Below are 21173 nucleotides of genomic sequence, written 5' to 3'. Positions count from 1 at the left end.
AAAAACATAAAAAATTAGCTGGGTGTGTTGGCAGGTGCCTGTAATCCCAGCTACTCGGGAGGCTGTGGCAGGAGAATCGCTTTAGCCCAGGAGGCGGAGGTTGCAGTGAGCCGAGGTGATGGCATTGCACTCCAGCCTGGGTGACAGAGTGAGACTCTGTCTCAAAATAAATAAATAAATAGGACAGGCACAGTGGCTCAGTCCTGTAATCCCAGCAATTTGGGAGGGCAAAGCAGGCAAATCACTTCAGATCACGGGTTCAAGACCAGCCTAGCCAAAAGGGTGAAACTCCATCTGTATCAGATATATAAAAAATTAGCCAGGCATGGTGGCAGGCACCTATAATCTCAGCTACTGGGGAGCTGAGGCAGGACAATCACTTGAACCCAGGAGGCAGAGGTTGCACTGAGCCGAGATGGTGCCACTGCACTCCAGCCTGGGAGACACAGCAAAACTCCATCTCAAAAACTAAATAAATAAAATAAAATAAAGCACTGAGCTGGAGTTAGGAAGTCAGGGATGAAGGGAAGAGTCAGGGATGAGGGCTCCTCACCCCGATCCCAGCTGCAGTTGTCCACCTGCTAATCATTTATGCTTCAAATCCCCATGCTCAAAATCGTAACACAGGCCTTCGAATACCAAAATCACCTCTGATCAGACACACGGCAGGAAACTCACTTGACTTTGTATGGCATTCTCAAAACACATGCATGTGAGGAGACACCACTATTGAACATGAAAATAGATGACCATTTTCCACGGATCAAGTAAGCAGAGATTGAAATACCAGCACTGTGGGAGGCCTAGGCAGGCAGATCGCTTCAGCCCAGGAGTTCCAGACCAGCCTGGGCAGTGTACCCAGCCCCTGTCTCTACAGAAAAGATAGAAATTAGCTGGGCATAGTGGCGTGCACTTGTAGTACCAGCTACAGCGATGTCACACCTCCTCTTGTACTCCCAGCTACTCGGGAGGCTGAGGGGGGAGGATCACTTGAGCCTGGGAGGTCAAGGCTACAGTGAGTTATGATCACACAACTGCACTCCAGCCTGGGCGACACAGTGACATCTTGTCTGTAAAAAAAAAAAAAAACAGGAAAATCAAAACTACATTGAGATACCATCTCACGCCAGTTAGAATGGCGATCATTCAAAAATCTGGAGACAACAGATGCTGGAGAGGATGTGGAGAAATAGGAACACTTTTACACCATTGGTGGGAGTGTAAATTAGTTCAACCATTGTGGAAGACAGTGTGGCGATTCCTCAAGGACCTAGAAATAAAAATTCCATTTGACCCAGCAATCCCTTTACTGGTTATATATTCAAAGGATTATAAATCATTCTACTATAAGGACACATGCACACGAATGTTCATTGCAGCACAGTTTACAATAGCAAAGACCTGGAACCAACCCAAATGCCCATCGATGATAGACTGGACAGGAAAAATGTGGCACATATACACCATGGAATATTATGCAGCCATCAAAAGTGATGAGTTCGTGTCCTTTGTAGGGACATGGATGAACCTGGAAACCATCATTCTCAGCAAACTGACACAAGAACACAAAATCAAACACCACATGTTCTCACTCATAGACAGGTGTTGAACAAAGGGAACACATGGACCCAGGGAGGGGAGCACTATATACTGGGGTCTGTTGAGGGGGAGTGGGGGGGACAGCGGGGGGTAGGGAGTTGGGGAGAGATAGCATGGGGAGAAATGCTACATGTAGGTGATGGGGAGGAAGGCAGCAAATCACACTGCCCCGTATGCACCTATGCAACGATCTTGCATGTTTTTCACATGTACCCCAAAACCTAAAATGCAATTAAAAAAAAAAAGGAAAGGAGAAAAGGCCAGGCATGGTGGCTCACACCTGTAATTCCAGCACTTTGGGAGGCCGAGGTAGGCGGATCACATGAGGTCAGGAGTTCGAAACCAGCCTGACCAACATGGTGAAACCCCATCTCTACTGAAAACACAAAAACACAGGCACCTGTAATCCCAGCTTCTCAGGAGGCTGAGGCAGGAGAGTCGCTTGAACCCGGGAGGCGGAGGCTGCAGTGAGGTGAGATCGCACCACTGCACTCCAGCTTGGGCGACGGAGCAAGATCCCATCTCAAAAAGTTACAAGAAACTTCTATCTCCAATATTTACGGTTCCTGAAATTGCCTCCTGGTGTATTTTCAGTTCGGCCTAAAGGTTTCTCTGTACACAGTGAACTGTGAGGTAACAGAAAGTGTAAACAGACCAGAACCTACTCTTCTGCCGACCTCTGAGTTTCAGCCAAAGGCAGCCAAATGTTGAAACCAGGTTCAAATAAGGTAAACGCCAAACTGCCACCAATGTGGCTGTTTCTGTGCCTGGCTTCTGCCTCCCCTCCCTCCCTTTTTTCCTTTCTCCCTTCTTCCTTCTTCCATTTTCCTTTCCCTTCCCTTCCCTTCTTCCCTTCCCTCCCCTCCCCTCCCATCCCCTCCCTTTCCCTCTCCCCCTTCCCTTCCCGGCTTCCCTTCCTTCCCCTCCCCTCCCCTTCCCCCTTCCATCCCCTCCCCTCCCCTCTTCCCTCCCCTCCCCTTCCTTCTCCTCCCCTTTCCTCACCCCGCCTCCCTTCCCCCTCCTCCCCTCCCCTTCCCTCCACTTCCCTACCCTTCCCTACCCTCCCCTCTCCTTCTCCCTTCCCTCCCCTCCCGTTCTCCCCTTCCCTCCCCTCCCATTCTCCCCTTCCCTCCCCTCCCCTCCCCCCTTTCCCTCCCCTTCCCCTTCCCTTCCCTCCTCTTCTCCCCTTCCCTCCCCTCCTCTCCCCTCCCCTTCCCTCCCCTCCCCCCTTCCCCTTCCCCTTCCATTCCCTTCCCCCTCCCTTTCCCTCCCCTCCCCCTTCCCTCCCCTCCCCTCTACTCACCTTTCCTTCCACCCTTCCCTGTTCCCTTCTTTCCTTCCCTGCTTCCCTCCCCTCCCCTCCCCCTTCCCTTCCCTTCCCTCCCCTCCCCTCTGCTCCCCTTTCCTTCACCATTCACTTCCCTGTTCCCTTCTTTCATTCGCTTCTTTCCTTCCCTTCTTCCCCTCCCTTCCCTTCCCTCTTCCATTTCTCCCTTCCCCCCTTCCCTCCCCCCTCCCCTTCCCTTCTCCCACCAACTTCCTTTCCTTTCCTGAGATGGAGATTCTCTCTTGTCACCCAGGCTGGAGTGCAGTGGCACAATGTCAGCTCACGGCAACCTCCACCTCCTGGGTTCAAGGAATTCTCCTGCCTCAGCCTACCGAGTAGCTGGGATCACAGGCACGTGCCACCACACCTGGCTAATTTTTGTATTTTTAGTAGAGACGGGGTTTCATGATATTGGTCATTCTGGTCTCACAGTCCTGACCTCAGGTGATCCACATACCTCAGCCTCCCAAAGTGCTGGGATGACAGGCATGGGCCACCATGCCTGGCCAAGAACAGATTTTAATCAGCAAGAGGAATGAGGATCTAGTGTGCCCTGGCCTCACCCTGGATTCATGCAGGGCTGAGTGGGAATTTCAAAGAAGGACGCTTGGCACAGTTGGCAAAGAAGGAGTTAAAGGTTTTCTTGGTGTAATTCCAGAGGCAGGCATCTGGGAGCCCAAGACATCAAAGCATGCTGTGCTCCCAGGAGGCCCAACTCAGAGGAGAGGCTTTCAGACATGCCTCAGCTGAAAAACGTCTCAAAGGGTTGGAGGGAGGACTCGACTTTAGCACCTTTCCATAAACGCTCTGGGAGAGGGTGGTGGGGTAGGTCGTGTCTTCGCCTTGGCTGGAACAAACAGGAAATTATTTTGGAAAGTCTCTGGCAAGAACTTCCACGGGGCCTGTGGCCACCCCAGCAGTAAGACCTGACCTGAAGCTGTTCATGTTGCTTCACGTCCTTTTTTGTTTTTGAGATGGAGTCTCACTCTTGTTGCCCAGGCGGGAGTGCAGTGGTGTGATCTCGGCTCACTGTAACCTCCACTTCCCAGGTTCAAGTGTTTCCCATGCCTCAGCTGGGATGACAGGCACCTGACACCATGCACGGGCAATGTCTGTATTTTTAGTTGAGACGGGGATTCACCATGCTGGCCAGGCTGGTCTGGAACTCCTGACCTCATGATCTGCCTGCTTCAGCCTCCCAAACTGCTGGGATGACAGGTGTGAGCCACTGCACATGATAGTTTACGTCTTTTACTCGGGTGCAGGGAGGTGGAGATGAAATGCTCTGTGCTGGTGTAGGCTGAGGTCTGCTCGCAAAGGGCCTCGGGGGCACCTGGTGGCCATTTAGAGGAGGGCAGAGTGTCACAGGGACAGCAGAGAGCTCACCACGGACTCCATGAATTCAAGTCTGCCGAGACCAGGAATGCGTGCAGTGGCTTCTGGGTGCGTTTGAAAGAATCCACCCAGCCAGGCACGGTGGCTCCTGCCTGTAATCGCAGCACCTTGGGAGGCCGAGGAGGCCAGATCACCTGAGGTCAGGAGTTCGAGACCAGCCTGGCCAACATAGTGAAACCCCGTCTCTACTAAAAATACAAAAATTAGCCAAGAGGTTGCAGTGAGCCGAGATCTTGTCACTGCACTCCAGCCTGGCCAATAGTGCAAGACTCTGTCTCAAAAAAAAAATTAAAAATTCACCCTATGGACATTGTCCTCAGACCCAGCAACCCCCGCTGTGACCCCTCTGAGCCCCGAAAATCTGAGACAGGTCTCAGTTAATCTAGAAAGTTTTATTTCACCAAGAGTCATGACTCACACCCGTGACCCAGCCTCAGAAGGTCCTGACCACAGGTGCCCAGAGTGGTCGGGGCGCATCTCAGTTTTATATGTTTTAGGGAGACAGGAGACATGAATATGCAAGGTGAACATGATTCGGTCAGGAAATGTGGGACAGCTGGAACAACAGAAGAAGACTGGAAGCCAGAGGGAGAAACTCTTTTGAGTTTCTGATGAGCCTTTCCAAAGGAGGCAATCAAATATGCATCTATCTCAGTGAGCAGAGGGTGACTCTGAACAGAACAAGAGGCAGGTTGGCCCTAATCAATTGCCAGCTTGAATTTTACTTCTAGCTTCATGATTTGGGGGTTTGGAAACTTCTTTTTCTTTCATGCTTCCAAAAACTACGGAGCCAGACTTGGTCTCAAAAAATAAAAAAATAAAAAACTATCTTGCCAACCTGTGACTGCTGTAAATACCACTGCAGTGAACACTTTGAAAAGGCAAGCTGACATTATATAATTTCACATTTAATGATTAAAAACAAAAATGTTGCTGGGCATGGTGGCTCACGCCTGTAATCCCAGCACTTTGAGAGGCTGAGGTGGGTGGATCACCTGAGGTCAGGAGTTCAAGACCAGCCTGGCCATCATGGTGAAACCCCATCTTTAAAAAAAATAAATAAATAAATGCAAGTTGAATGCAAAATTCAGTAATTAAATTGCAAATGAATAATTAAAAATAAGTATTGAGTATGAACAGGTTACCTTTTCTGGAGAATAGGTGAGGTAACAAAATAATTATTTTTCCTTTTTTACTTTAGCAATCACCATTGTTTTAAAATCATCGTTTTTAAAGTGAAACATTTTCAACATGCAGAAAGTACAAAATATAAATGGGCACATAGAAAAACACTATCCAAACACACAGGTGTTAGCAGTTAGCCATATTCCTTTGAATTTTTCTTAAAATGACAAAAGAAAGACTGCCTTACTGATACAGGTGGGGCCCCCTTCCTACCTCTGCCTCCCTCTGTCCTCACAGGCCAAGGCTGCCCTGGAGTCAGCGTTGCTCATGAGAAAGGGACATGCAGGGATTGGTGGCAGTGCCCTGGCCAGTGAGGTGCTGTGGCCAGATGCTCTGTGCCTGCTTCCCTGTGGAGCTAGGCCAAGCAGGGGCAGGCCGAAGGTTCCTGTGCATTGCACTTCTCATACAGCTAACAGTGAGCCGCCTGGCAGACCATGGCTGGCACGTGCAGGGCCTGCTGTTTAGGCGGTGTGCTCATCTCAGGGCCTGCCTTACACGAGCAAGTAGACATCTTGTGGTGCAATACCCCTGGACCCAAGGGTGCTGGCGGGGAGTGAGGGAGGGAGGCAGGATAAAGCTCCTTGGATTGTCCCTGCCTATGTGTTTTTTGTGGACCTGCATTAAACTGCATTAAACTGGACATGAGTTCATACTGCGGTCTCCTCCAGGCCTCTCTTCTCTCAGGTGTGACCTGTGGGTGAGATTGCTGGGCCATGGGAAGGTGTGTGAGTCACTTTATTCCTACCTGCTTGCTGCTCCTAGAATTTCCCCGGGGGTGGGGGGAAGCTGGGTCATTACCAACTGAGGGAAACACCAGCCTGGTACAGAGCACAACTCTGTCTCTGTCTTGGGGTGGTATATGTGTGTGTGTGTGTGTGTGTGTGTGTGTGCGCGCGCGCGTGCGCTCACTAAACCTTCATGCTTAGAATACCATCAGACACACAGAGAAGCTGGGAGAAGGTTGCTGAGTTCTCACACACCTTACACTAGCCTATCCTATTACCTACATCTGCCATTAGCATCGAGTATCTGTCGCAGTTAATGGACTGATATGGATACCCTCATATGAACTGAAGTCTCTGCTTTATTAACATTTCCCCTGGTTTTGCCCTAATGTCCCTTTGTGTTCCAGAATCCCACCCGGATGCCACATCACATTCAGCTGCCATGTGTTTCCAGGCCCCCATGGCTCTGGCAGTTTCTCAGACTTTCCTCAGTTTTGAGAACCTTGACAGTTTGAGGGGTACTGATCGGGTATTTTGTAGAGTCTCCCTGGATTGGAACGTGTTTGGGGTTGTGGGTTTTGGGAGGAGATCACAGAGGCAAATGCCCTCCGCTCACATCATACCACGGGCAACCAAGTCTTAGCTCGGGCTGCTGGGACAAAATACCACAGGCTGGAAGGTTCATAAACCACAGTTATTCCTCAGAGTTTTGGAGGATGGAAGGTCAAGACCAAGGACACGCTGTCTCAGCTGGTGCCGTCCAGTTGTGTCCTCACAGGGTGGAGGGGTGAGGGGCCTTCTGGGGTCTCCTTTACAAGGCCACTCATCCTCATCCCACTAACAAGAGCTCCACCCTCATGACTGAATCACCTTCAAGCCTTCCAAAGTCCCCAACTCCTAAACCAGCACCTTGGGGGTTAGGGCTGCATATGTGAATTAGGGGGGCCACAAACACTGGGACAGTGGCAGGGGTGAGCAATCCGCATGATGGATGGCTGACTGAGGTTGGATTTGGTCCTCAGGATGAGGTTGTGTTTGCGTGTTGTTTCTGCCTATAAGCTGCCCCACCCCATTCCCATTTTATATTCCTTGGAAGGAAATACCATGTGCAGCCAGCACTTGAGGAGTCGGGGGTTATGCTTCATTTCCTTGAGGTAAATTATTTAGAATTTAGGGACATGGGAGGCTTGCCTGTTGTTCTTCATTTATTCAACAATTTATTTACATCGGTGTGGACTCATGCATGTTTATTTTGTACTTTCGGTTATAATCTACTACTACATTATTTATTACAGTTTGCTGAAATGTTTACACTCTGGCCACAGGGTGCTTTCAGTTGGCTTCTGTGCCCCTGGGACACAGCCTGTCATTGGGATTTGTGGGGCACGTCCTTACTTTCCAGCACAAGGAGATGCTCCAGCCTCATCTAGCCTATTTCCTGCCCCAGCCCAAGACTCAGCCATTTCTCCCAGGAGCTCTGGCTCCTTTAGAGTTGAAGAACGGCAGAAACCAAGATCAGGGTGCTAGGTGTGCTCACGGCTACTGGGGTGTCATTGCTTCTAGGCCCTCTCAGCCGACAGAGCAAGGAAATGGCTGTGCATCAAAGAAGTCGTGTATGGATACATGTAAACATCTCTATGTGTATCCATCTACATTTGCATTAAACTAGATCTGAGTTCCTACCAATGTCTCCTCCACTAACCCATGCCCACAGGGATCCTTCCAGCCTCCTCCTCTTGCTTATCTGTGAACTACCTCTCTAGCACTGAGAAAAAGGCTCCCACCATCAGTGTCCACTCACTTAACTGTGCGGTTCCAGAATATACAAATAGGGGCTTCCTATTTGTTAAGCCACACTCCTGCCGGAAGCAACTCTTCTCCAGTTTCTTTTGAGGGACTTCTTTCACTTAGTGCTATGCATGTAGGATGTATCCATGTCTTTGTGCAGCTTGATAACTATTCTTTTTCTTGCTGAATCATATTCCATCACATGAAGTGTTCATTTCTTTAGCCACTCACCTACTAAAGGGCATCTTCGTCGCTTCTGGTTTTGGGTGAGTGTAAATAAAGCTGCTCACAACATCTGCATGCAGTTTTTTTGTATGGACATACATTTTCACATCAGTTGGGTAAATAGCCATGGCATGATTGCTGGATAATAGGTGAGACCATGCCTAGCTTTGTAAGAAGTCTCTACACTGTTCACTGTGGCTGCAGGAACAACCTCCTCTTCCCTCACTTGGTCACATGCATGAACAGGAGAAAGGGTTGTTCTGTGCAGTCACGATAAATTGTGTCTCTGAAGGGGAGGGAATCAGGTCTCAGGCCCTTGTCAGAGAAGTTTATGGCCACAGCACTAATGCTGCTGCTGGGGATTTGGTTGTAGAAGATGGTTGGAGCAATTGCATGACCTTTGGTGGAGATCTTCATTTAGAATTACAGAAACCACCCCTACCTCCCGCGTTTAGAGGATGCTAGCCAATGGCTGTCACTTGATCCAGGGCTGGCCATGTGTAGCATGTGTCCTAGGGGAAGGAGGGCGACCTGGGTCCCTCACCCTCTGCGGGAAGGAGGGTGACCTGGGTCCTTTACCTTCTGCGGGAAGGAGGGCAGCCTGGTTCCTTACCCTCTGTGGGAAGGAGGGCAGCCTGGGTCCCTTACCCTCCAAGAGAAGGAGGGCAGCCTGGGTCCCTCACCCTCTGTGGGAAGGAGGGTGGCCTGGGTCCCTCACCCTCTGTGGGAAGGAGTGCGGCCTGGGTCCTTTACCCTCCGTAGGCCAGCTGTACCTGGCCCTCCATGGTGAGGATTCTCAGGGTGCAAACAGCAGAGCAAACAGTGAATGACCAGCCTCTCCAAGCCAGGTCACTCTGGAGGTCCTGGTAGTGCAGAAGAGAAGTGTGGTTGGCAGAATTTCAGGGTGGCCTCCAAGTTCCCCTCCTCACTCTGTGGTATAATCCTTTGCCTCGAGTGTGGATGATGGATAGGTTCTGTTCTGTGGCAAATGGTGTGGGAGTCACTCCCATGACTATAAAATTGTTACTTAAGATCCCTCCGTGGTGCAGAGAGGGAGCCTTCCCAGCCGGCATGGAGAGAAGGAGGGACCCTGGTTGCTAATTGTCTTCGGAGGTGTCCTGGGGGACCTCAGTCCTACAACCTCAGTAACTGACTTCCACCAACACTCTCGAGTGAGCCTGAAAGCAGACCTGGAGTCCAGATGGGAGGACAGCCTGACAGACAGCAGGATGCAGCCTGTGAGACCCGGGCAGGACACCCGCCTCCCCTCTGCATAGAGCTCTGATCCATGGTCTCGCTGCTTTTGGCTGCGGGGTCCCCCGGAATCTGGAGGGGCCATGGGGCCGAGGGCGGGGCCTGTGGGCGGACGGAGGCCGAAGCTGCCTGGGATAGGACGAGGAGGAGCCGGAAGACGCGGACAAGGACGCAGAGAAGGAGCTGCTGCAGAGGGAGCCTCTGCTGCCGGCGGGGACCCAGCGCGTGTGTCTGGTCCACCCCGATGTCAAGTGGGGCCCTGGGAAGCCGCACATGAAGTGAGGTGACCACAGCAGGGGTTGCAGGGGAGAAACAGGAGCTGGCAATCTGCGGGCGGGCCTCTGCGGGGAGGGTCTCATTGGTGGAGACTCAGGGGCTGGGCGCTGAGGGGAAGATCTCATAGGTGGAGATTCAGGGGCGGGGCTCTGATGGAAGACACTCATAGGTGGAGATGCAGGGGCGGGGGCTCTGAGGGGAAGATCGCAAGTGGTGTAGTGGGCGGGGCTTCAAGGGGTGATGCTCTGAGGAGAGGATCTGATGGGTGGAGATGCAAGAGCATGGCTCTGAAGGGGCGGGGCTCAGAGGGGAGGATTTCATAGGTGGAGGTGCATGGGCGGGGCTTTGGGGAGAGGAGCCTATGGGGTGAAAAGGGCTGGGTTGGAGCTTATGGGGAGAAGCCCCTGGGGTGAGGTGAGTTGGGGTGAGGTGAGGTGGGGTGGGGTGGGGTGGGCCAGGCCGGGTCTTGGTAATGATACCCCATTTTTCTTGCCCCGGGTTCAAGGTAGGCACAGTGTTTTGGGGGTCAGGGAAGGGAGGGTGTCTAGCAGACCATCTGTGTCCAGTCCCCCGCCCCACTCCCCAGGAGGAAATCCAAATTCCTAAGTCACTGCAGGTGCCAGAGTCTCAAGACTGTTGACATCTCCCTTGGAAGCCCCTGTAGCCAATGAGCGGTTCTCCTTCAAGGGTGTTTTCCAAAACGGGCAACTCTTGGGACAGTGGAAGCCCCAAACTGCTCAGAACAGCACCCAGACCTCCTGCATCTCCTCCCCCCAACCCTGCCCGTGGTTCCTGAGTTATCCCTGAGCACCCCTAGCTTCCTAGCTCTCTGCTGTGTCCACCTGGACCCCAAATCCTATATAAGGCAGAGTGGGGAGCCCTCATGTCCCGTGGTGGCTCCAGCATCCTTCCCTGGCCAGATTCCTACTTAGAGGCCCTACGGTCAAGGCCAGGAGGAGGACACGCCGGGCAGGTGTGGTTGGGACCCTGGATCTACCCCAAAAGGAAGCGTCCCTCAAGGTGGCCCTTGTGTCCCCACAGCTGAGTGATAGGTAGCAAAGGCCACAGCACTGGTGCACATGCTGGACGGCTGGTCCATAGTGCAGATGATGGTCGTGTACACCAGAACGCCAGACAACAAGCTTGTCTTTGGCAAAGGGAACTTTGAGCACCTGACAGGTGAGTCCTTCCACACCTGCTCCCTCCCCAAACCTCCTTTCCCATCTGTTGCTCCCGAGAACATTCAACCCAGATGCATGGAAGGACAGGGGTCTCGCTGGGCCAGAGGGGAAGCGGCCCCATGAGTGGGTGGTCCAGATGATCTGGGAGCCCACATCAATAGGAGCTGGAGGGATGGGAGGCTGGACCTGTGTCCCTCCTCTATGCACTCTCTTAGTGTGGGGTCCTGTGTGGGGCCCTTGTGCTTCCAAGTTTTTGACCATCCGGCTTACAGTGCAGAGTGGGTAAGACCCTACTAACTGCTACTACTACTGCTAACTAACTTACTAACTAGCCGAGGTGGGAGTCTGCTTCCCTGCCTGACTCAGAGGCATCTCATCGGGGCTGGGATGTGTTCACCATGTTTCTGTGTGTGTCTGGCCCACCATGTGTTCAGTGTGTGTGTATGTGTGTCCCCACTGGGATGTGTCCACCGGGACTCTGTGTCTGTCCCTGTCATGACGTGTTCACTGTGTGTGTGTGTGTATACATGTGTCTGTCCCTGTCAGGATGTGTTCACCGTGTGTGTGTGTGTCTCCCCACAGGGAGGTGTTCACCATGTGTGTGTGTCCCCACTGCAATGTGTCCTCCGTGTGTGTGTGTCTCCCCACAGGGATGTGTTCACCCTGTGTGTGTGGGTGTGTGTCCCCACTGCAATGTGTCCACTGTGTGTGTGTGTGTGGGTCTCCCCCATGGGGATGTGTTCACCGTGTGTGTGTGTGTGTCCCAACTGGGATGTGTTCACCTTGTGTGTGTGTCCCCACTGGGATGTGTTCACCGTATGTGTGTGTCCCCACTGCGATGCATTCACCATGTGTGTGTGTGTCCCCCGACTGGGATGTGTTCACCATGTGTCTCTGTCCATGTCACAATGTGTTCACTGTGTGAGGGGTGTGTGTGTGTCCCCACTGGGATATGTTCCCCATGTATGTGTGTGTGTCCCAACTGGAATGTATTCCCCATGTGTGTGTCTCCACACTGGGATGTGTTCACCATGTGTCTGTGTCTGTCCATATCACGATGTGTTCACTGTGTGTGTGTGTCCCCACTGCGATGTGTTCCCCGTGTGTGTGTATGTGTGTGTCTCCACTGGGATGCATTTACCATGCATGCGTGTATGTGTGTGAGATGTGTGTGTCCCTGTTGGGATGTGTTTACCTTGTGTGTCTCCGCCGGGATGTGTTCACCGTGTACACGTCTGTGTACATGAAACACACACCCCTAGAGACAGATCCCTCCAATGCTGATTTCCTGGATCCTGGGTCTGGTGCTCAGGAGGTCAGGGACGTCTGTGAACTGTGCCCTCCACGGCGCACCCCACAAAGGGCCTCGTGGCTCATCCCGCAGTCCACAGGTCTGGACGGATGGCCACTGATGGGACCCCCCTTTCTTTAGAGAGGATCTGACAATCTCTGGACATCACGTGCATCTTCCTGAATGTGGAGAAGATGGCTGCCCCGACCAAGGTATCCCAGAATGTGGCTTTGCTTTGTTTGCTTCCACACTCCACGCGGTGAATGAGTGGATGCTAGAGCGTCCCACCAGGCAGGGGCCAGATGGGGTGATAGTGGCTTTAAGGCGTGATGGAATGTCCTCCTCCCTGTGAGGCTGGCCACTAGGGCCTGGCCTTCCCCTCTGGCTTCTCATTTGCTCTCTCCTTTTCTTTTCTTTCTTTTTTTTTTTTTTTGACAGAATCTGACTCTGTCACTCAAGCTGGAGGGCAGTGTCACCATGATCTCGGCCCACTGCAACCTCTATCTCCCAGGTTCAAGCAATTCAGCTGCCTCAGCCTCCTGAGTAGTTGGGATGACAGGTGCCCGCCAACACACCCAGCTAATTTTTGTATTTTTAGTAGAGACAGGCTTTCAGTATTTTGGCCAGGCTGGTCTCGAAGTCCTGACCTCAGGTGATCCGCCCGCTTTGGCCTTCCAAAGTGCTGGGATTGCAGGTGTGAGCCGCCGGGCCCAGCTCACTCCTTCTCTAGAAAGAACTGGAAGCCGCCTGGGGCGTGGAGGTGTTTGACCATTTTACCATCATCCTGCACATTTTCCGCTGCAACGCCTGCACGAAGGAGGCCCGGCTGCAGATGGCCCTGGCAGAGATCCCGCTCCTCAGGTTCCTCGGGACACCCAGGCCAACCATCACAGCCACCCCGCAGCCCCTCCGTTCTGTACTCACGTGTTTGGTGGTTCTGGGGGTATATGAGAGTAAGAAAAGCACCGTGGGAGCACTCTCTCCCCACGCCACCCCACTCCCCACTAGGTAGGTCCCCTCGGCCTGGGATACTCCTCACTCACAATGCATGAGCTACACGCCCAGTGGGACCCCAACACCAGCTCCTCCCTTCTGCCCAGAGGCCCCACTAATTCACAGGCTCTGGGCTTTAGGATGTGGACCGATCTTTCTGGGGGCTACTGTTGACAATCCACTACAGTTGTATCCACTTCCCTCTGGAGGCTCCTTCCTGCCTCTCCCAGCTCCTGGGGGTGCCAGGTGTCCCTAGCTTGTGGCCGCATCACTCCAGTGTCCTCCTCCATCTCCACGTAGGCTCCTCCTCTTTGTCTGAGTCTCCCCTTCTGTCTCCTAGGACACTTGTCATTGGATTTAAGACTTTCCCTAATCCAGAGTAACCTCATCTCAAGATCCTTAACTAATTTCATTTGCAGAGACCTTATTTCTAAATAACGTCCCATTCACAGGTCCTGGGGAACAAGACATAAAAATCTATTTGGGGCATCACTATTTAACCCAGTAAAATGGAATCATCCAGTTACCTCCAGAAGCTCTCGGGGAGGATCCTTCCTGCCTCTCCCAGCTCCTGGGGGTGCCAGGTGTCCCTGGCTTGTGGCCACATCACTCCAGTCTCTGCCTCCATCTCCACGTGGACTTCTCCTCTGTGTCTGTCTACGTTTTTTTTTTTTTTTTTTTTTTTTGTGACGGAGTCTTGCCCAGTCACCCAGGCTGCAGTGCAGTGGCTGGATCTCAGCTCAGCACAACCTCCACCTCCCAGATTCAAGCAATTCTCCTGCTTGAGCCTCCCAGGTAGCTGGAACTACAGGTGCCCACCACCAAGCCCAGCTAGTTTTTTTATATTTAAGTAGAGACGAGGTTTCATCATGTTGGCCAGGATGTTTTGATCTCCTGACCTCATGATCCACCTGCCTTGGCCTCCCAAGGTGCTGGGATTACAGGTGCATGCCACTGTGCCTGGCCCTCCCCTTCTGTCTCCTAGAAGGACACCTGTCATTGGATTTAAGACTTACCCTAATCCAGGGAGACCTCATCTCAAGATCCTTAACTAATTACATTTGTACACACCTTATTTCTAAATAACGTCCCATTCACAGGTTGTGCGAAACAAGACATAAACCTCTATTTTGGGCATCACTATTTAACCCATTCAAATGGAATCATCCAGTTCCCTCCAGAAGCTCTCGGGGAGGACCCTTCCTGCTTCTCTCAGCTCCTGGGGTCTCCAGGTGTCCTGGGCTTGCGGCCTCCTTCACCTTCACCTCGACCTCTGCTGGGAGGGAGAGAGCTTCCCTGGAGAGTGAACCCCTCCTGCTCCCATGCCAGGTCGAACCTGAAAAGGGACATCACCCCCCCTTCACCGAGGAGGATCCAGCTCCTGCTACATCATGAGGTCAGGTAACTCTGGCTGGGTGCGGCACCCAAGGGCATCCTGAGAATGTGGTTGTCAGCAGCTGCCCTGGAGGATTCCGACAGGGTGGGAGCCGGCTGGGGGCTCCGTCTCCTGGTCCCATCTGTGGAGACAGGAGATGGTGGTGGTTCTGTGAGGTTTTGCTGACGTAAGTAGCCACAAAGTGGGGATTGAAACAGCAGAAATCTGTGCACGCCCATCCTGGAGACCAAAAGCCTCCAGAGGCTCCTTCTGCCTCTCCCAGCTCCTGGGGGCGCCAGGTATCCCTGGCTTGCAGCCACATCACTCCAGTCTCTACCTTTTAAGAAGGACATGGATCTTTGCATTCAGGCCCATCCCTAACCTAGGATGATGTCTTGAGTTTGTACAAAGATGGTATTTACAAATCAGGTCCCATTCCCAGGTTCTGGGACTTAGGATGCCAAAGGAGCCCCATTGAGCCCCCTCACGATGACATCCCGGCTGTGCCCTGCTTAGAAGCCTCCGTAGTGCTCAAGACTTTTTCTTTTTGAGATGCAGTCTGGCTCTGGCTCAGGCTGGAGTGCAGTGGCATGATCTCAGCTCACTGAAACTTCCACCTCTCAGGTTCAAGCGATTCTCCCGCCTCAGCCTCCCGAGTAGCAGGGATTATAGGCGCCCACCACCACACCCGGCTAATTTTTGTATTTTTAGCAAAGATGGGGTTTCACCATATTGGCCAGGCTGCTCTCGAACTCCTGACCTCATGATCCACCCACCTTGGCCTCCCAAAGTGCCAGATGACAGGTGTGAGCCACCACGCCCGGCTGAGCGCAGCCCTTTCTCAGGGAAAGGGAGTGTTGGGGCCACTACTGGGAACGCGGCTGGGCCCCTAAATGCTGCAGCAGGCGGTGCAGCCCCCATGGACCCTCAGTGGCACCTCCCACTCCCACACCTTTCCCCGCCTGGCTCACTGCCCTGTCTTGTGTGTTTTTAGGGGAATCGTTCATGCAGGTGCAGCAGCGTCTCCTGAAAGAGAAGGAGGCCAAGATCAGGAAGGCCCTGGACGGGCTTCGGAAGAAGAGGCACTTGCTGCGGCAGCAGCGTGCAAGACGTGAGTTCCCCATGGTCTCTGTGGTGGGGTACACCAACTGCAGTGAGCATGCACCCAGGGGAGGGGGTCCCGTGGTCTCTTGGTGGGGTACACCAGCTGAAGTGACCATGTGCCCAGAGAAGGGGTTCCATGGTCTCTGTGTGGGGTACACCAGCTGTGGTGAGGACTTGCACACGGAGGGGGCTCCCCGTGCTGCATACACCAGCTGTGGTGAGGACTCACCCAGGGAAAGGGGGTCCCGTGGTCTCTATGGTAGGTACAGCAGCTGTGGTGACAATGCCATGTACTCCATCCTCCCATCCACAGCACCACCACCCCATCCACACACCCACCCTTCCACACCACCACCTCCCTCCATCTACACCATCTTCCCATCCACACCATCTCACATTCACCTGTCTACACCACCAGCTCCCCTGTGTCTACACAGCGGCCTTGCTGCATCTGGCCTGAAAGCAGCTGCAGTGGCTTAGTCCTGCATGTTGTGTGTGGCCCAGGGGTGCCTGGGGAGCTCAGGGATCTGGCACCCAGGGTGCCGCCGCCCAAGAGGGTGCTGTGGTCTCCACTCTGAGGACCCAGGTGTGGCTTTGTGGGTTGGAACCCATGGCTCCCTGGACCCTGACCTCCATGCCCTCCGAGGGAAGACCATGCTGATGAAGGCACTGACGGGAGACACTGACTTGCAGCCGTGGGACCAGCTGTTTGCCACGCTAGATGTTACAGCCCACGTGGGCATGCTGCCCTCGTGCCTGACCATCCTATATGTGGACGCCATCGGGTTCTTGTCCCAGCTGCCACACGGCCTCATCAAGTCCTTCTCTGCCACCCTGGAAGATGTGGCCCACTCGGTGAGTCAGTGCTGCGGGGGGCTGTGGACACCCACTGAGACAGAGGTTGGGGTCTCAGACACCCACTCGGACCACGGGCCGGGGTCTTGGACACCCACTGAGACAGGCTGGGGTCTCAGACACCGACTCGGACCAGGGGCCGGGGTCTCACACCTCACTCAGACCAGGGGCCGGGGTCTCGCACACCCACTCAGACCAGGAGCCGGGGACTCAGACACCCACTGAGACAGGGGCTAGGGTCTCAGACACCCACTCGGACCAGGGGCCGGGGTCTCAGACCTCACTCGGACCAGGGGCTGGGGTCTCGCACACCCACTCAGACCAGGGGCCGGGATGTCAGACACCCACTGAGAGAGGCCGGGGTCTCAGACCCCACTTGGACCAAGGACCAGCCCTCGGACGCCCACTCAGCCCACTGGCCAGGTTCTCAGACACCCACTGAGACCAGGGACCATCTCTGAGACACCCCATCAGCCAAGACGTCAAGCCCTCGGAGGCCCACTCCGACCAGGGGCCAGGCTCTGGGACACCCGCACCACTCGGGGCAGAATAACAACTGTCTCCTCGGCCTCAGACTTAGTGTCCCGCAAGAATCTCTTGTCCCTGGGGCAGAGGCTGAGCAGTGGCCCCAGTGTCACCCACACTCAGCCACCGTGATGAGCCCATATACACAGTCATGGCCGGGAGCAGCAGCTCACGCCTGTCATCCCAGAACTTTGGGAGGCCAAGGCGGGTGGATCATTTGAGGTCAGGGGTTTGTCTCTGCTAAAAATACAAAAATTGGCCAGGCATGGTGGCAGGCGCCTGTAATACCACCTATTGGGAAGGCTGAGGCAGGAGAATCACTTGAACCCAGGAAGCGGAGGTTGCAGTGAGCTGAGATCGTGCCGTCGCACTCCAGCCTGGGTGACAAGAGCAAAACTCTATCTCGAGCCCGGCCCTTGTAGGATCTGACCCTGCACATGAGGGACGTCAGCCACCCCAAGGCGGAGCTCCAGAAAGCCAGCATCATGTCCATGCTGCACAGCCTGCGGCTGCCCACCCCGCTTCTGGACTCCATGCTGCAGGTTCACAACAAGGTGGACCTGGTGCCCGGGTGAGTCCGGCCCTGGCACCCACACTCATCTCACGCCTTCCCCTGCAGGCGCTAGAGACCCTGCCCTCATGTGAACTGCTGACCTTTGGCATGCAGGCTGACGCAGGGAGAATGGCTGAACCCAGGAGGCAGAGGTTGCTGCCCCAGCCCGTGTCTCATGGGCAGCTGACTCCTGGGGACCCTGCTTTCCGCAAACATCTCCTTTTCCTGCATGTGCTCAAGCCACATGGGGAGATGCCCCCTCTCCTCATCTGAACCTCAGCAGTAACACTCAGGACACCAGGAGCTTCCCCAGGCTGTGCCCCACGGGTGGCTGACTCCAGGACCCCTGCTTTCTGCCAGCCTGTGGCCCTGAGGCTTAGCAGGCTCTGTGGCCTCCCCACCCTTGCAGATACCACCTCACGGAACCGAACATCATGCCCATGTCTGCCCTGCTGGGGCACGGACTCCAGGAGCTGAAGGCTGAGCTCGACGCGGCGGTGTCGAAGGCCACGGGGAGACAGGTCCTCACCCTCCGCGTCCGGCTGGCCAGGGGCCCAGCTCAGGTGAGCGGCAGCCTCCTGGGGTGGGAGAGGGGACGGTGTTCTGGTGGCCTGTCTCTGGCTCAGAAAGGGCTCCTTTAGGGTGTAGAAGGACCTGTGGGGTCCCCGAGAGCTTTAGGATGCAGAGACAAGGTGAGACATTTCTGAATGAGTTCGCAGCAAATGTGTACTGCGGAGTCAGTGTGCATACAACAGGCACCTAATCTGTGCTCACCGACATTCAAACGCTATAGGACTCCCTACTAATAAGAAAGCAGGCTCCAGCCGGACACAGTGGCTCACGCCTGTCATCCCAAGACTTTGGGACCCCGACGTGGGCAGAAAACCGGAGGTCAGGAGTTCGAGACCAGCCTGGCCAACACAGTGAAACCCCATCTCTACTAACAATATAAAAATTTGCCAGGTGTGGCGACGCATGCCTGTAATCCCAGCTACTCTGGAGGCTGAGGCAGGAGAATCGCTTGAACCTGGGAGGCGGAGGTTGTAATGAGCTGAGGTCACAGAACTGTACTCCAGCCTGAGTGACACAAAGCTCTGATCAATGAATGCTTTGGGGTAAGCTTTTTGTTTTGTTTTGTTTTGTTTTGAGGTGGAGTCTCACTTTGTTGTCCAGGCTGGAGTGCAGTGACCGATCTCAGCTCACTGCAACCTCCACCTCCCGGGTTCAAGTGATTCTCCAGCCAGACACAGCGGCTCACACCTGTAACCCCGAGAATTAGGGAGGCCGAGGCAGGAGGATCACCTGAGCTCAGGACTTTGAGGCCAGTCTGGGCAACAGAGTGGGATCCCCATCTCTACAAAAAATAAAAAATTACATCACACACAATGGCTGACGCCTGTAATCCAACATTTTGAGAGGCCGAGGCAGGTGGATCACTTGAGGTCAGGGGTTCGAGACCAGCCTGGCCAACATGGTGAAACTCCATCTCCACGACAAATACAAAAATCAGCCAGGCCTGGTGGTGGGTGTCTTTAATCCCAGCTACTCAGGAGGCTGACCCAGGAGAATGCCTGGAACCTGGGAGGTGGAGGTAACAGTGAGCTGAGATTGAGTCATTGCATTCCAGCCTGGGCAACAGAGCAAGACCCTATCTACAAAAAACAAAAAACAAAAAACAAAACAAAAAAAAAAAACAGGAGGAAAGATAGAAAGCTGGCCAGGGGCTGTGGCTCACGGGCACAGTGGCTCACACATATAATCCCAGCATTTTGAGAGGCCGAGGCAGGTGGATCGATTGAGCTCAGGAGTTTTAGACCAGCCTGGGCAATATCGTGAAACCTCATCTTTATTAAAATACAAAAAATTAGCCACGTGTGGTGATTCGTGCCTGTAGTCCCAGCTACTCAGAAGGCTGAGGCGGGAGAATTGCTTGAGTCCTGGAGGCGGAGGTTGCAGTGAGCCAAGATCGCACCACTGCATTCCAGCATGGGGCAAGACTGTCTCAATAAACAAAAACAGCTGTGATCAATGAATGGTTTATGCTAAGCTTTTTTTTTATTTTGTAATTTTAAGATAGTGAGAAAATAAACTAGCATCCACATATATACATTCATGATACACCTAACTTTTTCTTAATTTTTTTTTTAGACAGAGGCTTGCTCTGTCACCCAGGCTGGAGTGCAGTGGTGCGATCTTGGCTCACTGCAACCTCTGCCTCCCAGGTTCAAGCGATTCTCCTGCCTCAGCCTCCCAAGTAGCTGAGATTACAGGTGCCCGCCACCATGCCTGGCTAATTTTTGTATTTTTAGTGGAGACGGTGTTTCACCATGTTGGTCAGGATGGTCTCGAACTCCCGACCTCATGATCCTACCACCTCAGCCTCCCAGAGTGCTGGGATTTTTTTTTTTTCAAGACAGAGTCTTGCTCTGTCACCCAGGCTGGAGTGCAGTGGCACAATCTTGACTCACTGCAACCTCTGCCTCCCGTGTTCAAGTGATTCTCCTGCCTCAGCCTCCCAAGTAGCTGGGATTACAGGCACCCACCACCACACCCAGCTAATTTTTGTATTTTTAGTAGACATGGGGTTTCATCATGTTGGCCAGGCTGGTCTTGAACTCCTGACATCAAGTGATCTGCCCACCTTAGCCTTCCAAAGTACTGCAATTACAAGCGTGAACCACTGCATCCACCCAGTTTTTTTTTTTTTTTCAGACCGAGGTTCACTCTTGTCTCCCAGACTGGAGTGCAATGGCTCAATCTCAGCTCACTGCAACCTCTGCCTCTGGGGTTTGAACAATTCAATTCTCCCACCTCAGCTTCCCGAGTAGCTGGGATGACAGGTGCCCACCACCACACCCATCTAATTTTTGTATTTATAATAAAGATGGGGTTTCACCATGTTGGCCAGGCTGGTCTTGAACTCCTGACCTCAGGTGATCCGCCTGCCTCAGCCTCCCAAAGTGCTGGGATTACAGGCATGAGCCACCATGCCCAGCCTCACAACTTCATTTTTTAAAAAACTGTATGACCTGAAAAAGATGCCCAATGAATTAACTTTTTTTTTTGACAGAGTCTCGCTCTGTCTCCCAGGCTGGAGTGTGGTGGTACGATCTCGGCTCACTGTAAGCTGCACCTACTGGGTTCAAGCAGTTGTTTGCCTCAGCCTCCCCAGTAGCTGGGATTACAGGCACCCACCACCATGCCCGGCTGATTTTTGTTATTTTCAGTAGAGACAGGTTTCACCATGTTGGCCAGGCTGGTCTTGAACTCTGGACCTGATGATCCACCCACCTCGGCCTCCCAAAGTGCTGGGATTGCAAGCATGAGCCACCACGTCTAGATTTTTTTTTTTTTTTTTAAAGACAGAGTCTCATTCTGTCATCCAGGCTGGAGTGCAGTGGTGCAATCTCAGCTCACCGTCACCTCCGCCTCCCGGGTTCAAGTGATTCTCCTGCCTCTGCCTCCCAAGTAGCTGGGATTACAAGTGCCTGCCACCATGCCCAGCTCATTTTTTTGTATTTT

General features: G+C 53.3%; 1 pseudogene; it reads left to right on the top strand.

Annotated features, from left to right (window-relative positions):
- LOC110567020 (putative GTP-binding protein 6) overlaps positions 1-18292 on the top strand; it is a 40296-nt pseudogene extending 22004 nt beyond the window's left edge.
- The last annotated feature ends 2881 nt before the right edge of the window (positions 18293-21173 follow it).

This window comes from Aotus nancymaae, unplaced genomic scaffold (assembly GCF_030222135.1).
Source record: "Aotus nancymaae isolate 86718 unplaced genomic scaffold, 86718_ANA_hifiasm-v0.15.2.pri h1tg000115l, whole genome shotgun sequence".
NCBI lineage: Eukaryota > Metazoa > Chordata > Mammalia > Primates > Aotidae > Aotus > Aotus nancymaae.
This window is presented reverse-complemented; position numbering and strand designations above follow the sequence as displayed.